Source organism: Leuciscus leuciscus, assembly GCF_965113295.1.
Source record: "Leuciscus leuciscus genome assembly, chromosome: 7".
NCBI lineage: Eukaryota > Metazoa > Chordata > Actinopteri > Cypriniformes > Leuciscidae > Leuciscus > Leuciscus leuciscus.
Genome location: NC_138731.1, coordinates 1686428 through 1703059, shown reverse-complemented (window position 1 = coordinate 1703059; position 16632 = coordinate 1686428). Strand labels below are relative to the sequence as shown.

Here is a 16632-nt window from a genome sequence, read left to right as displayed (position 1 = left end):
CACCAAGTCACCACTTTAGTTGAGGGGCCACACACATGATGAAGTCATTGATAGATAATGCTTAGTTAATGATGGCTACTGTATTTGAATGCCAAAAGAATTCGTATGTTATGTGCTGTGATTGGCCAATTTTGGGGTCTGTCCATTTACCTGCAGGCTATGAAGAAGACATGAATATGCTTGGTAACTTCAGAAAAACAGTTCTCACATTAATTGATATACTGTTCTAGCTTGTATATGCATGCATTAGGTAATGTGGATTTTTGTACATTCCTTTAAAGGGATACTCCACTTTAAAATGAAAATTCTGACATCATATACTCACCCTCATGTTGTTTCAAACCTGTATGAATTTCTCTCTTCTGCTGAACAGAAAGGAAGATATTTAGAAGAATGTCAGTAACCAGACAGTTTCTGGTACTATTGACTTCCATAGTAGGAAAATAAATATACTATGGAAGTCAATGAGACTGTCTGGTTACTGACATTCTTCTAAATATCTTCCTTTCTGTTCAGCAGAAGAGAGAAATTCATACAGGTTTGAAACAACATGAGGGTGAGTATATGATGTCAGAATTTTCATTTAAAATTGGAGTATCCCTTTAATAATTCAAAGAGTAGTCTTGCATGCACGAATTAATGCTTTTTTATGCATGAATTCATGATGATTCATGTACCATAACTGTAGCTTTATCCACAATGGGTGGTAAAGACCAATTTTTTTGTGAACAAAGAAAACATGATCATGCGAAATAAATCATAATGTACTCATCTTAGTTAATGTTTTAATTAAGGTGTTGTTCATCCATGAAGACATGAATGAAAAACGTTGAACTCGTGTTAGTTCCTGATGATTCATGAGATAGTAATGCATGAATGAATGCATATTTCATGCATGAATTTATACATGAATTCATGATAATTCATGTACCCTTACCGTAAAGTGTTACCTGTTTTGTTTATGTTTTATTATATGTGGCAGCAGTCATCTGTGAGGGCCTGCCGCTTTACTTTCATTTTGTGTTAATTTATTTATAATTGTTAAGCGATCCCCTTGCAAACAAACCTTGCTACACCTGTTATTTAAAATCATCGGAAATGTATACTCATTTTCTCTGGGAGACCGTTTGAAATTTGAGGCATTGGAGAGATTTAGAGATTTTGGTATGTGCTAATTAAAATAACTTATGCATTGTGTTGAATGAGAACAAGATGAGTATGAGTATGAGTAACTTATGAAATTGACAATATGTTTGCCTCCAAAATTAGATGTAGAAGCTTTGGACTGACTTTCAAATAACTATGATCTTGTAATAAAAAGAGCGGACAAGGGAGGCACAGTTGTGGTATGGGGGAGAGATCAGTATATTAAAGAAGCCTTGCGACAACTACAGAACTGTGAGTACTACCAGCTCCTGAAATTCAATCCAATAGAAGTTAAAAACAAACTGACTGCTATTTTATTACATGCTAAAAATGAGGGATGGCTCTCACAAAAATGAGAGTGATTTTCTTTGTTGTAAAGACCGATTTACTGTGTCTTTAGAGAGCTGCATTTACTCTGCCCTGTTAGGGCTTTGAGCATGGTTCGAATTACGTGGGAGCCAGTGGGAGCTGAGCTCCCATAGAGAGAGGATGAGCTCCCATGAAAGCAGTAAAATCGTATACCAGGCTGTGGGGGTCTCTAAAAATCATCAGCACCATTATTTTAAATTACAAATAAAGCAGTTTTTCCTTCAGACTACTGTAGCGTGACTTAAAAGATAGGACAAGATGCCAAACACATGGATCTCGCGGGATCTCGGATCGTCATCACACGACATCCTTATGCTTCTCTTTCTGCCAGGACCTTTACTGACTTTTCTCAACTCACAGAAGTGACGTCAACGTCCGATCTAGCAGTAGCATAACCCATCAGGCAAGTGTTATTTTAGCATAGGCGTAATTTGCGGGTGGGACATGTCCTCACCACATTTTGCTAAGGTCGATATTGTCCCCAACACTTTTGAAACATCTCGCGGCACTATACCAATACTGTGTCATCTAAACAGATAATGAGCAAGTGAGTAGTTGAGGCTATCTCACTTGCTTATGAAGCGGCCAGACAGCCTTCACCTTTGGCTGTCCCGGCCCATTCTACCAGGAGTATGGCTGCCTCTAAGGCTTTATTATCAGGAGTTTCACTCTATGACATCTGTAATGCGGCAGGCTGGTCCTCACCGCTTACATTTGTTAGATTTATGACTTGGACCTAGGCTCCACTCCAGGGCCTAGGGTGCTTGTTTCCTAGTGTGCGCATGGTCTTCATACAGAACAGGTATTTATCATATGGCGTAGTGGGTATAGGGTTCCCACCGCGTCTCGACGCAGCTCGAGTTCCCTTGAAAGGGAACGTCTCAGGTTACGTATGTAACCCTGGTTCCCTGAGAGGGAACGAGACGCTGCGTCGCCTTGCCATACTCCCTGCATGCCTGTGATCGACTTGCTTCGGCTTTCAGAAGCTGCCGCGGTCTGTCGCAGGGGTGCTTTATAGCTTCCTGGTCGATGACGTCACCCGCCTATGACGTCTCGTCTTTCCATTGGACTGATTATACACGTGCTTCACGACGCAATCACGCAGGGCGTTCCCACCGCGTCTCGACGCAGCGTCTCGTTCCCTCTCAGGGAACCAGGGTTACATACGTAACCTGAGACGTTTTATGTGAATCATTCATTTTGAAGCAAAAACTCGAGGCAACAACATCCATTAGTCAAAAGTCTTATGGACACATATTTAGTATGTGTTTTGTGGACTTATTTCAGAAACTTTCATTTTTAGTTTTTTCAATAACCATGTGTAGCAGTATGAGTTAACTCGTAATGAGCTGGGCCCGTATTCATAAAGATTCTAAGAATCCTCTAAGAAAACTCTTAATTTAGCTTAAAAACTTTTACGTAGGAGTCTTAGCTTAAAAGCGATTCGGGACCGATCTGAGAGCAACTCTGAGTAAGGAAAAGACAAAAACTTTCATTTTAGTAAGGAGGCGGGGTTGACCCCGTTGCTATGTATGACACAATCTTTTGAAGACTGTGATTGGTTGGTTGTCCAAGAAGGAAAAAAAAAAGTGATTTTAAGTATAGGGTCTATTCTAAGCCTTCACTTTGAAATTACATGCATAATTTTTTCCTATTTGACCGTTCTCAGAATCAGAATCAGAATCAGAAAGAGCTTTATTGCCAAGTATGCTTGCGCATACGAGGAATTTGTCTTGGTGACAGTAGCTTCCAGTACACATACAATATAAAGTGACAAGACAAGTGACAAGTAACATAGGTATAAATAAAAAATAGAAAAAAAATAAAAAGATTATAAATTATAAATATATATAAAGTTATAAGGTGCTATAATGAAATGTCTGAGGGAAGTATTGCACATGTTTGTTCCACAGTAGGGGAACATTTAAGTGTTCATGAGGTAGATGGCCTGGGGAAAGAAACTTTTCCTGTGTCTGGTTGTTTTTGTGCTCGGTGCTCTGTAGCGTCGACCAGACGGTAACAGTTCAAACAGAAAGTGTGCTGGGTGTGACGGGTCCAGAGTGATTTTGCGAGCCCTTTTACTCACTCTGGATGAGTACAGTACTTTGAGTGTGGGAAGGGTAGTGCCAGTGATTCGCTCAGCAGTCCGAACTATCCGCTGTAGTCTACGGAGGTCGGTTTTGGTAGCAGAGCCGAACCAGACGGTGATGGAAGTGCAGAGGATGGACTGGATGACAGCTGAGTAGAACTGTACGAGCAGCTCCTGTGGCAGGTTGAATTTCCTCAGCTGACGCAGGAAGTACAGTCTCTGTTGGGCTTTCTTCACAATAGAGTCTATGTGAGTGTCCCACTTCAGATCCTGAGAGATGGTGGTGCCCAGGAACCTGAATGACCCTACTGCAGTCACAGTGCTGTCCATGATGGTGAGTGAAGGGAGTGCAGGGGGGTTTCTCCTGAAGTCCACGATCATCTCCACTGTTTTGAGCGTGTTCAGCTCCAGGTTGTTATAACTGCACCAAAGAGCCAGCTGCTCCACCTCCTGTCTGTACGCAGACTCGTCACCATTCCGGATGAGTCCGATAACAGTAGTGTCGTCCGCAAACTTCAGGAGCTTGACAGAGGTGTGTTTAGAGGTGCAGTCATTTGTGTACAGGGAGAAGAGCAGTGGTGAGATAACACATCCCTGTGGAGCACCGGTGCTGATGGTGCGGCTGTCGGACGTGATTTTGCCCATTCTGACTAGCTGTTGTCTGTCTGTCAGAAAGCTGGTCATCCATTGACAGACGGAGCTAGGGACAGAGAGCTGGGTCAGTTTGGTCTGGAGCAGTGATGGGACGATGGTGTTGAAGGCAGAACTAAAGTCCACGAACAGAATCCTTGCATAGGTCCCTGGTTTGTCCAGATGTTGTAGGGTGTAATGCAGTCCCATATTGACCACATCATCCACAGACCGGTTTGCTCTGTAGGCAAACTGCAGGGGGTCCAGCAAGGGTCCAGTGATGTCCTTCAGATATGCTAACACCAGTCTTTCGAATGACTTCATGGCCACAGATGTTAAGGCAACAGGTCTGTAGTCATTGAGTCCTGTGATCTTTGGTTTCTTCGGGATTGGGATGATGGTGGAGCGTTTAAAGCAGAAAGGGACTTTGCACTGCTCCAGTGATCTGTTGAAGATCAGTGAGAAGATAGAGGCCAGCTGGTCAGCGCAGGTTTTCAGACAGGCTGGTGAAACACCGTCTGGGCCTGGTGCTTTCTTTCTCTTCTGTTTCCTGAAGATCTGACGCACATTATCCTCACTGATCTGAAGTGCAGGGGGGAGGGGAGGGGGATGGCTGGAGGTGTTGATGGCTGTGTAGAGAGATGGTCAGGGCGGGTGTGGGGTGTCTGATCGGGGGTCTCAAATCTACAGTAAAAGACATTCAGCTCGTTCGCAAGATGCTTGTTGCTGTCGATGCTGGGGGATGGTGTCTTGTAGTTGGTAATGTCTTTCAGGCCTTTCCACACTGATGCAGGGTCGTTGGAGGAAAACTGGTTTTCCAGCTTTTTGGCATAGCTCTTCTTAGCCACTTCAATCTCCTTTGTCAATGTGTTCCTGGCCTGATTATACAAGATCCTATCCCCACTCCTGTAGGCATCTTCTTTGACCTGACGAAGCTGTCTGAGTTTTGGTGTGAACCATGGTTTATCATTGTTGAATGATAAGTAAGTCCTGGTAGGGATGCATAAATCCTCACAGAAACTGATGTATGATGTTACAGTCTTTGTGAGCTCGTCCAGATCGCTGGCAGCAGCTTCAAAAACACTCCAGTCAGTGCATTCAAAACAGGCTTGTAAGACCTGCTCTGTGTCGTTGGTCCATCTCTTTACAGTCCTTATTACTGGCTTAGCAGTTTTAAGTTTTTGCCTGTAAGTTGGTAGAAGATGAACCAGGCAGTGATCGGAAAGTCCTAGAGCTGCTCTGGCGACGGAGCGATATGCATCCTTTGTTGTGGTGTAGCAATGGTCCAAAATATTATTGTCTCTGGTGGGGCATGTAATGTGCTGTTTGAATTTAGGCAGTTCACGTGTGAGTTTTGCCTGATTAAAGTCTCCGAGAATGATAAGAACAGAGTCCGGGTGTTGTTGTTCTGTTTCTGTGATCAGATCAGCCAGCTGTTGCAGCGCCGTACTCACGTGTGCTTGCGGTGGAATGTAAACACTGATGAGAACGAGCGAGGAAAACTCTCGCGGCGAGTAGAACGGCTTACAGTTAATGAAAAGCACTTCCACATCAGGACAGCACATATTCCTTAACACAGTTACATCAGTACACCACCTTCTGTTGATGTAAAAGCATGTCCCACCACCGCGCGTTTTCCCCGTTGACTCCATATCGCGATCCGCTCTGAACAGCTGAAAGTCCGGTAGATGTAACGCGCTGTCCGGAATGGCTTCGTTCAGCCAGGTTTCCGTGAAACACAGAGCAGCAGAGTTGGTAAAGTCCTTGTTTTTGCGTGAGAGCAGAAGTAGTTCGTCCATTTTGTTAGGGAGGGAGCGGACATTCGCCAGATGGATGCTAGGCAGCGCCATTCTGAATCCGCACTGCCTGAGCTTAACGAGTGTGCCGGCTCGCTTCCCACGCCTGCGCGTCTTATACTGTTTCCACAGTGCAGCGGCGCAACCGACGACAATGTTCCACAAAACGCCAGAAGAATCAAAAACTGGTTGGTGATCAGTTGGTGTGCACTGCTGAATGTTCAGCAGTTCGTCCCTGGTATAACTGATAGCGTATGACAAACATAAAACAGGACAAACTAACAAAAACAGTGTAACAACTGGAGAGCTCAACACTGAGGCAGCCATCCGCGGCACCATCTTCTCACACACACACACACACACACACACACACACACACACACACACACACACACACACACACACACACACATTATATATGTGTATATAAATCATTTTTTTTAAATTTACCATGCAGTTAATTTCCTATAAGGTATTTGATTGGAAAGAGTGGAACAATTTTTATCATTCTAAGCCAATTACACTGATTGCTGGCATGTCTATTTAAGTGGTGGTTTTAATGTTGGTTTGAATGTTGGTTTTAATGTATCAAACATGGAATTTTCCCAGTTGCCAAATATCGTAATGTAGTGATTACTTTCATTTCTGGCGCTATGGCATTTCTGTGCTGTTTCGGAGATGTTAGCGTGTCTCTAATAAGATCAGTCACAAACATGATCCCTTCACGATCTAATCTATAGCGTCTTATTAACTCACTGTTATACATTGTCTGCAACACATTTCTTCTCCCTCTTCGTCTTTCTGCCATTTTCTCCTCTGCTAAAGAAACTCTTAAGCCTCTTAAAAGTCTTCGTCCGTGCTCCTAACAATTTTGACCTTAAGACCTCTTTTAAGGGTTAAGATGCTTTCTAAATTACTTTTTTCTTTACTAGGATTTTTTCTTTAATTTTAAGAGTAAACGGCCACATTTCTAAGAATTTTCTTAGAATTTTGTCACTAGGAGCTACTCTTTGCATTAACATAACTTTTTCAACCTTAGGACAAAATCTCACATCTCTATTCTGTCGAGAAGAGAGACACCACTGTCATTGCTAAAATCTCTCACTACACCTCATTGGAACTACGTGACCTGAAAAGCCTTTGCCTCTTGAAAGACACCAGTATTTGGATGCCATCCATGGCTGACTGATAATGTGAGTACCAATTATTATGACTAATATTAGTTTAGTTTAATTTAATCCAATTGATAAACTCATTAGTGAACTGTTACTTATCTAAAATGTGATGTTAAACTTTTAAGACATGCACAGTAGATATTGAAACTCACATCACAATTTCTACAATGTATTTTCATATTGTGCTTTAAAGGCAGTGAATTGTCGGGTTGCACAAATTGCAGCAGAGACCCAGGATGTAAGTAATTACTTCAGAACATATACTTTTTTCACACTACTTTTCATAAAATATTTTTTTGTCAATTTTATTCCTATTGTGCGATTTATTCAACATACATGCTATATGAGACAGGTGTAGTGCATTTCCTTATTACATGTAATTTTGTTCTATCCCCAGTGTACAGCCTTGACGACTGACACATTCATTTTGTGGCATAGAGACTGGCTTGCTTCAAAAACAGTTTCAGATTCTCATTTGAATATTCTTGAGGCACTGTACAATTTGTAAAATAAATATATATTAAGCTTTCCTGTATGTTTCTACATGTAATGACACAGTATAATGTGTTTCCTATTTCTTTCATTACAGAATGATGCACAGAAAATTCTGTTTCCAAGAATTATTGGTGGCCAGACACCAGAGAGAGGATGCCACTTCATTCTTTGGGTAAGTTCAACTCAAGAAGTGTTAGTCACACAATGAGGACATTAGATAATAAAGAGACTGTACAGAGAAGTAACATTTTGTAAATAAGTCAGTTTAGCATTTGAAACCAAGATGGCGGCGCGAGTACATCGCGAGGCTCGCGGTCTCTCCAGATTCTGCAATTTAGCAGTATTTTTCTTGCTCATTTCGGGTCTGTTCGTGCAGAACAGTTGTGCCTTAACATCGTACACCCAAGGTGAGCTTTTGGATATTGGTTTGCGAATTTCCGACAGTTTTATGGACAACCTTCGACTCCTTCCTGAGATCGCCAGAACACCCGAGGCTATGCACTCTGCCCGGCCGGGCGGAAGTGCTCACAGGCGGCGTCGAGATCGTAAACAAAGGCGGGGGAAGCGCGGAGGACTAAGAGCTAAGCTAAAGCTAACACCACACCGGCTCTCTTTACCCAGCATTTTCCTTGCCAATGTACGGTCGCTGTTGAACAAAATGGAGGAGATTCGACTCAACATCACATACAGCAAGAGACTTTTGAACTGTAATGTTCTAATTTTCACGGAAACATGGTTAAACAGCGGAATACCGGACAACGCTATTGAGCTAGCGGGACGCCATACATTCCGGGCGGATAGAACATTAGATGGCTCCGGTAAGACCAGAGGTGGTGGATTGTGCATTTACATTAACAAACCTTGGTGCACAAACTCTGCTATTGTTGGGAGACATTGTTCAGCTAACCTTGAGTTTCTCATGGTTAAATGTAGACCGTTTTATCTACCGCGGGAGTTCACTTCCACTATTATAACTGCAGCCTATATTCCCCCGGATGCTGATGCCAAGTTTGCTATGAAAGAACTTCACGCAGCCATCAGTAAACAACAGACCGTTCACCCAGAAGCTGCGTTTATTGTTGCGGGTGATTTTAATCATTCAAACTTAAAGTCAGTGCTACCGAAATTTCACCAACATGTTTCCTGTCACACCAGAGGAAACAAAACCTTAGACCATGTTTACACAAACATGGCTGGAGCTTACGTCGCGACACCCCTCCCCCACCTGGGACAGTCAGATCACCTTTCTTTGTTCCTCACCCCCAAATATGCACCTCTCATCAATCGCGTGAAGCCATCAGTGAAGACCATCAAGGTATGGCCTGCGGGGGCAGATTTCTCACTCCAGGAAAGGTTTCTACACACAGACTGGAGTATGTTTGCTTCTCAAGCCACCAGTGGCTCTCACACGGACATTGACTGCTACACCTCCTCTGTACTGGATTATATTAATACCACCATTGACAGTGTTACAACCCAGAAGCAGATCACCACATACCCAAATCAGAAGCCATGGATGAACAGGGAAGTGCGACTCCTATTGAAGACACGCAACACTGCCTTCAGATCAGGAGATGCACAAGCCTATAGCACATCCAGAGCAAATCTGAAAAGGGGCATCAAAGAGGCCAAGCACTGCTACAAGCTTAAGATAGAGGGACACTTTTCCAACGCTGACCCTCGGCGCATGTGGCAGGGCATTCAGGCCATCAGTGACTACAAACCCTCTCACTCCACCCCCGCAGCCACTGATGTCAACTTCCTGAACGAGCTAAATGACTTTTATGCTCACTTTGAAAGAGACAACAGAGTAACTGCCACCAAGCTCAAATCCGCAGCTGACCACCCGCCGATCACACTCTCCTCCACAGATGTCTGCAATGCACTGAGCAGGATCAGCGCTCACAAGGCTGCTGGACCAGACAACATCCCTGGACGCGTACTCAGGGCATGTGCGGAGCAGCTCGCTGGGGTTTTTACAGACATTTTCAACCTGTCTCTTGCCCAAGCAGCTGTACCAACATGCTTTAAATGCACTTCCATTGTGCCAGTGCCAAAACACTCCAGCCCGAAGTGCCTTAATGACTACCGCCCTGTAGCACTCACACCCATCGTAATGAAGTGCTTTGAGCGGCTGGTCCTGGCACACCTAAAAGACTCTCTACCATCCACATTGGACTCACACCAGTTTGCCTACCGTAGCAATAGGAGCACAGAGGATGCAGTTTCCATGGCACTGCACTCTGTGCTCACACATCTGGACAATAAGAACACTTATGCACACATGCTGTTTGTTGACTTCAGCTCAGCATTCAACACTGTCATCCCAACTAAGTTAATAGCCAAACTTATAGACCTGGGCATCAACACCTCCATGTGCAACTGGATTTTGGACTTTTTGACCAACAGACCCCAGAATGTTCGATCAGGCTCCAACTGCTCCACGTCCATCACACTCAACACTGGTGTACCACAGGGCTGTGTGCTAAGCCCGTTTCTCTACTCCCTCTTCACCTCCGACTGCAAGCCTGTGTACGGATCTAATTCCATCGTCAAGTTTGCGGACGACACAACGGTGATTGGTCTCATCAGCAACAACGATGAGACTGCCTATAGGGAGGAGATCAAGCACCTGGCCACATGGTGCACTGAAAATAACCAGCTCCTCAACACCACCAAAACGAAGGAGCTCATCGTGGACTTCAGGAAAGTGTCAAGAGACACACACGACACCATCCACATCAATGGAATGGCTGTTGAGCGTGTCTCCAGTTTCAAGTTCCTGGGGACCCACATCTCGGCGGACATGACCTGGACAACCAACACCTCCAGCCTGGTCAAGAAGGCTCACCAGCGCCTTTTCTTCCTGAGGACACTGAGGAAGAATCAGCTTTCCTCCACTATCCTGGTGAACTTCTATCGCTGTGCAATAGAAAGCATCCTGACCAACTGTGCTACAGTGTGGTATGGGAGCTGTTCTGCTGCAGAGCGCAAGGCACTGCAGCGGGTGGTGAAAACCGCCCAGCGCATCACTGGGACTCCACTACCTGCCATCGAGCACATCCAGAGGAAACGCTGTCTGCATCGAACTCGCAGCATCCTTAAGGACTCCTCTCACCCAGCCCACAGACTGTTTTCTCTCCTGCCCTCCGGCAGGCGTTTCAGGTGCCTCCGGACCAGGACCAGCAGACTAAAGAACAGTTTTTTCCCCAGAGCTGTCTCTTTATTAAACTCTAACCCTCATTGATCCCACTCCCCTCATATACTGATTGACTCTCCTCTCCCTCCTCACACCTGCCTCCATTTTGTTATTTGTTATTTGCAATACTATAATGTTCATTTGCACTGCTGACTGTTATTATAGTAACAACTGTTTACATATGCATCTTGCACTACTACCTTGACTGGAATATGCTCAATTTGCACTGCCGACTGTTTATTTACAGTACCGACTGTTTACATAAACATTTGCAATACCGTACTTTAACTGTAATATGCAATTACTTTCCACTGCACTTTCACTCGGATAGCTTCTGTCCAAACTTTATTTGCACTACTTTAAATCCATTGTTATACTGCTCATTTTAGCCTAACTTATACATATATCTATTTGTAAAATTCTGTTTATAGTAATAGCCATCTGTATATTATGCTCACATTCTGTTTATAGTAACAGCCATCTGTATAATATATTCATAGTACATATCTATCTGTAAAATTCTGTTTATAGTAACAGCCATCTGTATATATATTCATAGTACATATCTATCTGTAAAATTCTGTTTATAGTAACAGCCATCTGTATATTATATTCAGTACATATCTACATGTAAAATTCTGTTTATAGTAACAGCCATCTGTATATTATATTCAGTACATATCTACCTGTAAAATTCTGTTTATAGTAATAGCCATCTGTATATTATATTCAGTACATATCTAGCTGTAAAATTCTGTTTATAGTAATAGCCATCTGTATATTATATTCAGTACATATCTAGCTGTAAATTCTGTTCACAGTAATAGTTATCTGTATATTATATTCATAGGACAAATCTATCTGTACATTTTTGTTTATAATAGTATTCAACTCTATATTTATTCAGTACATATCCATGTTCTGCACTTATGGAACCACTGTATATCCTGCACTTGCTGCTATTGCACTTCTGGTTAGACCTAAACTGCATTTCGTTGCCTTGTACCTGTACTTGTGTAATGACAATAAAGTTGAATCTAATCTAATCTAAAAAATTTGTAAGCGTTGTAAATTAGCCCTTTATTGAATTTCTTCTACAGGTTTTTGACAAGACAGCAAAACAAATAAGAATTTATGACAACACACAGCACAACATTGACATTTCAGCATCAGACATTGACATTCTGAAGTACGATCCATCATTTATTTAATATTTGTATACGTTTTAAAATATTGAATGACTTGGTTGCCTACTTTACATAAATTCTATTTCCCAGAGATGTGTTTAGAAATCTAGACTCCCTGGAAGGGTGGACTGTGTGCAATCCGCAGCAATGGCAGAGAAATGATGGAAGCAACTGTGGTGTTTTTGTTTGCACAGTAAGTGGATGGAGTGGAGTACACTACATTATACAAAGCGCTTTACATTTGCATAGGCTGCAGAGATGGAAGCAAAGGGTCTCAACCAGAGTTTCCGCTAGAAAAAAATGGTGCCGGTCAAAGTGACCGGCAGAGATTTCGTTTTCCGGACATTTTGATGATATGCCGGTCAAATATTGCCTCTTAATTAGTCAAGTTGAGGAAAACTGGAGGCAGGCTATGTAACTTAAAAAAATGACATAATCAGGCCGTATAGAATGCAACATGTTTATTAGCCTAACTTTCAAATAGACGGAAAAAAAAAACATGAACGTCCGATTGGCGTCAATCAACGCCAATTGTTTTTACTATGGTTTCACATTCATAGTTTAACAAACCAATCCCCCTTCCCCACATAAAATATCTGAATATCTCGCGGTGTAAATAGCCGCATTTCCATTACAGATTTGCGCTATTATCTAAATATCGATAAAAAACTATTGCGAAATGACGGCATTTCCATTAACCGATGTTATGTGCGACTAAACGTCCTTTTTTCTCTCACGATAAGATTTCAAAAATCACGGCAACAGACGTTGGTTTATATAATATCACAGCCACCGCATTAGACATTATTATTATGATTAATGGAAGGAGACGTGGCGTGTTATCCAAGCATTAATGGCAGGGAAAGACCCTTGTACTGCGAACGACACATAAGGAGTTTCTGGGTGTTTCGCCCTCATTTCTGCTCCGAGGTTTTGATTGTGGCATTTATTTGAGATTTAGAATCCAGTATTCCTATAGGCTAATTATTGTTTCTTTTATGAATTTAATAAAGAACTCTGTCTCGTATTCTGTCCAAACGATCCATGTAGGCTACTTTTGTCCATTCGTTTTTCCTTTTTTAACCCGTAATTGAAAAACGAAAAATGAACGGTTGTTGTCTTTTTAAAACGCAAAGTTTAACACCAAAATTTTAATTTGAACTGGCTACACAAACTGCTGCGCAAAAAAGTAAATACCGACGCATTTTCTGATTTTAGTTTATGACTTTTTGCCCCAACATTTAAAATATTCACAAATTAATATGGAAAACATGTCGATTTTACTGGTTTTCAAAGGCCAAATTAGAACCTGGAATTGATGTTTTTCCCGCAGTGCTGAATGAGAAGAGCCATTAATATTATGAATAAACTATTGTTTTCTAAGTGTCGGCTAAAATCACATCTCCATCTCCGCTGTTAAGCAGATGCGCTTTTAGAGAGAAATGCACCTTTCATACGGATTAGGTACATAATCAGAAGGTATTAGCTTTCGATTCGAATTTGTTCGTTTTAAAGTGGACATTTCAAGCTTTAGCCTACATAGGCTATATTTTGTTTAAGTTCTCGCGCTCCAGTTTATGGAGATCATGAAAGTGCGTCTGATTGTTTTATTTTATTTTACAAAAGCACAATGTTTTCTTGTTATTGTGAGTTTACACAAATAAAAGTAGTTGAGAATAATGTATTATTATTTTCTGTATGACCAGAAATGATAGCGTATTTTAAGTTGTTTCCACTGTTAATAGGAAAATGCAAGTGGTCACGCCCGCGCCTCCGTGCCATGCAGTGCGCGCTCCACACTCAGCTTTGTTCCTACATGGACCTCAAACACACCGCGTCTTCTAAGTCAGGTGACTGTAAATGCGCAAAAACTGTTTCCATTGCAGTTTTGCGAAATATTCCTTTTTCGAATTGCCTGAAAAACCACCTCATGCGAGCATAAAAACGTTCTTGCGATAAACGGGAGTTTTTGCAAAATTAACGTGTTTCCATTGTGCGTATTTTTAATTCGCAATTTCAATTTGCGCAATTTGAAGGGTATCCTAATGGAAACGCGGCTAGTGTCTCTCCACAACTTGCAATGCGCATAAGCCGCGTAACCTTGTTCTCCGCAAGGCGACTTCGCTGCTTCGTCTTGATCCGATTCTGCTTTTTCTCCGGTGGTGGTGGAGCTGTCTGGACATCTGAGGCTTCAGGCGTTCCTGATTCACCATCGTCCGTTGCGTCTGGCCTCTGAAAAAAGCTTTTACGGCTAGTCTGCCTGGGCCTGGCCATATTTGAAACGTCTCACTCATTCGTTCGTTGTTTAGGTCTACAGCCGTTTTAGGCGTGCGCTTTATTTGAAATGCAGCATGCGATGTTGTTTAATAACTTTCAAACGGTAGAGCCTGTTCCTTTATAACATAGCCAAAGGTTGGTGTATTTTTGTTTTATACATTTTAGGCTTATTCTCAAATTCAGATTGTGTTTGGGGGGCGGGATTATTAGGTAATTTTAATCAGACAATTTGACCGGAGAGATTTAATTTTGTCGGACATTTCTTTTTTTTTTCGGCCAATGTCCGGCAATTACCGGACAACGGAAACCCTGGTCTCAACATGTAATCTGAGTTGCTCCACACTGAACAGTTGATTCACCTTAGAGTTTACCATGCTTCGTGTTTGGTTGAAAATATACAAACTGAGGTAAAGGAGAGTCTCAATTTCTAAATTAAATCATGCTTCTTTTTCTATAAAATGGATGCATGTATGGTCTGTCTAGGGTCTAAATTTTTTGTAAATTATAAAATAAATATTATAATTACTATTTTGCTTAAAATCATAAACTAGTTTGCAACTCTTCTGTTCTTAGGACCAAAGATGACAACTTCCAAAATGAAACTTCACACCAAAGATGAGGCTGAGATTGGTGTTTGCATTTTTCAAAAAACCTGGAACAAGTAAGTGACCATACTGCATTTTACCATGTTATACTATATAGATTGAATATTTATTTAAATGTGCATCTTGTTTCTTCTGCAGAACCATGCATCCAGATGTGAAGACACTGCAATGGATTCAGTGTGACATTTGTAATGAGTGGCTGCACTATGACTATGCTGGCATAAATCATACAATGGTCACAAAGGACATGGCATTCAGCTGTGGATGTGACATTGAAACGTCATATCCTTATGAGAAGTATGCAGTTTACATTTCCAAACAAACTTCACTAACTACATTAAAATCCATTTAATATTTTTCTAACCATCCCATTTCTTTTTACAGAACTCTATCAATGTTGAAGCAGGGATTGGTGGTAGACGTAGTGACAGATCAGGAGATAATGGTAAACAACATGAATACTTCATCACACCAATAACTGAATAAATGTGACTTGCCTTTTTTGTAAGGTGAATCTTACAAGTGAAACAAATAATTATTTTTTGGAATTGTCACACAATTAGAAAAATAATATATATTTGTTTCACTTGTTTCAAAGAGATACTGAATGAACCCCCATACAGTCATTTCATTACTGTATGAAATGAATTAACCATTTCCTCACATTGTGGGAACTACACAGTGGCTTGACAAGTGGCACAATAAGATCAAACAGGATGTTTTTGCATAAAAATCCAACATTTTCCCCTAAGCTGAAGATGAAACTTAATGAAAGGATTTCTTTTTTTGATGAACAACAGGTAAAACTATTTTATAATTAACAAACAATCAAGTAACTTTCGTAGGAAAACCCACAAATATAAACAATTATTTACTAACATTTGGAAATAAGCTACACTTCAGATAAAACAAATATACTTTAACAACGTTGAATGCAATGCCTTTTGCCAACAGACAGAGGGGATCATTGATAGACTTCACCAAGTCACAAAGATTGACATGAAAGAGTTAATCAATACATCCTACATTTTGGAAGTATTAACTCCTGAGGTAAATTTGATAATTTTGTTCGCCTATGACTCACTTCATGGGTCATCATGTAAATAGCCGTCCTCTCTTTCCTTTCTTGGTCTTTCAAAGGTAACCCTATTAATCATAAAAAAAAACAGAGGGCTTCCACAGGTTCCAGGCAGAAACGGTTTTGCAAACAAAGGGACATTTGGCATGAGTATGTTAAAATGGCATTTTAGTACCCTTTTTTCTGATTTTAGTATTTGCTCTATAGCTTTGTCTATTCTATGTGTTTTATAAATCCTTAAATGATTAAACTCTTATCATTTTTACAGAATATCCAGAGATCCAGATTGGTTTTAAAGGTGCATTGTGCAACATTTCATGTTAAAAATACCCGTTTTTCTAACCCATACATGCTTAAACAATTGCCTGATGGGCTGAATGAGCCCTTCTCTGATCACTGCAATTGCCTCTATAATCCTGTACAGTAAAATAAATAAGAGGGATTCGGGACGGAATTTGAGACTGGGCGTGACGTCATGCGCGTTCACGCTCACCTGGCTATGTCTGGCAGGTTTGTGTATTCGCCGCCATTCTCCGTATCAGCGAAGACAACTCGAGCGACAAAACTTTAGTCAACTTTCGACAAA

General features: G+C 41.4%; 3 long non-coding RNA genes across 3 annotated transcripts; all 3 read left to right on the top strand.

Moving 5' to 3' along the window:
• The first annotated feature begins 7073 nt into the window (after nucleotides 1-7073).
• On the top strand, nucleotides 7074-12365 carry LOC309503678. Its single transcript, XR_014207812.1, has 7 exons — nucleotides 7074-7223; nucleotides 7399-7443; nucleotides 7603-7695; nucleotides 7795-7872; nucleotides 12000-12088; nucleotides 12177-12279; nucleotides 12336-12365. It is a non-coding gene; the product is annotated as an uncharacterized lncRNA (long non-coding RNA).
• A 2588-nt stretch (nucleotides 12366-14953) lies between these two features.
• LOC309502206 lies at nucleotides 14954-15414 on the top strand. The gene is made up of 3 exons (XR_014207192.1): nucleotides 14954-15024; nucleotides 15107-15265; nucleotides 15353-15414. It is a non-coding gene; the product is annotated as an uncharacterized lncRNA (long non-coding RNA).
• A 224-nt stretch (nucleotides 15415-15638) lies between these two features.
• On the top strand, nucleotides 15639-16210 carry LOC309502207. The gene is made up of 3 exons (XR_014207193.1): nucleotides 15639-15768; nucleotides 15923-16018; nucleotides 16109-16210. It is a non-coding gene; the product is annotated as an uncharacterized lncRNA (long non-coding RNA).
• Nucleotides 16211-16632: the final 422 nt, after the last annotated feature.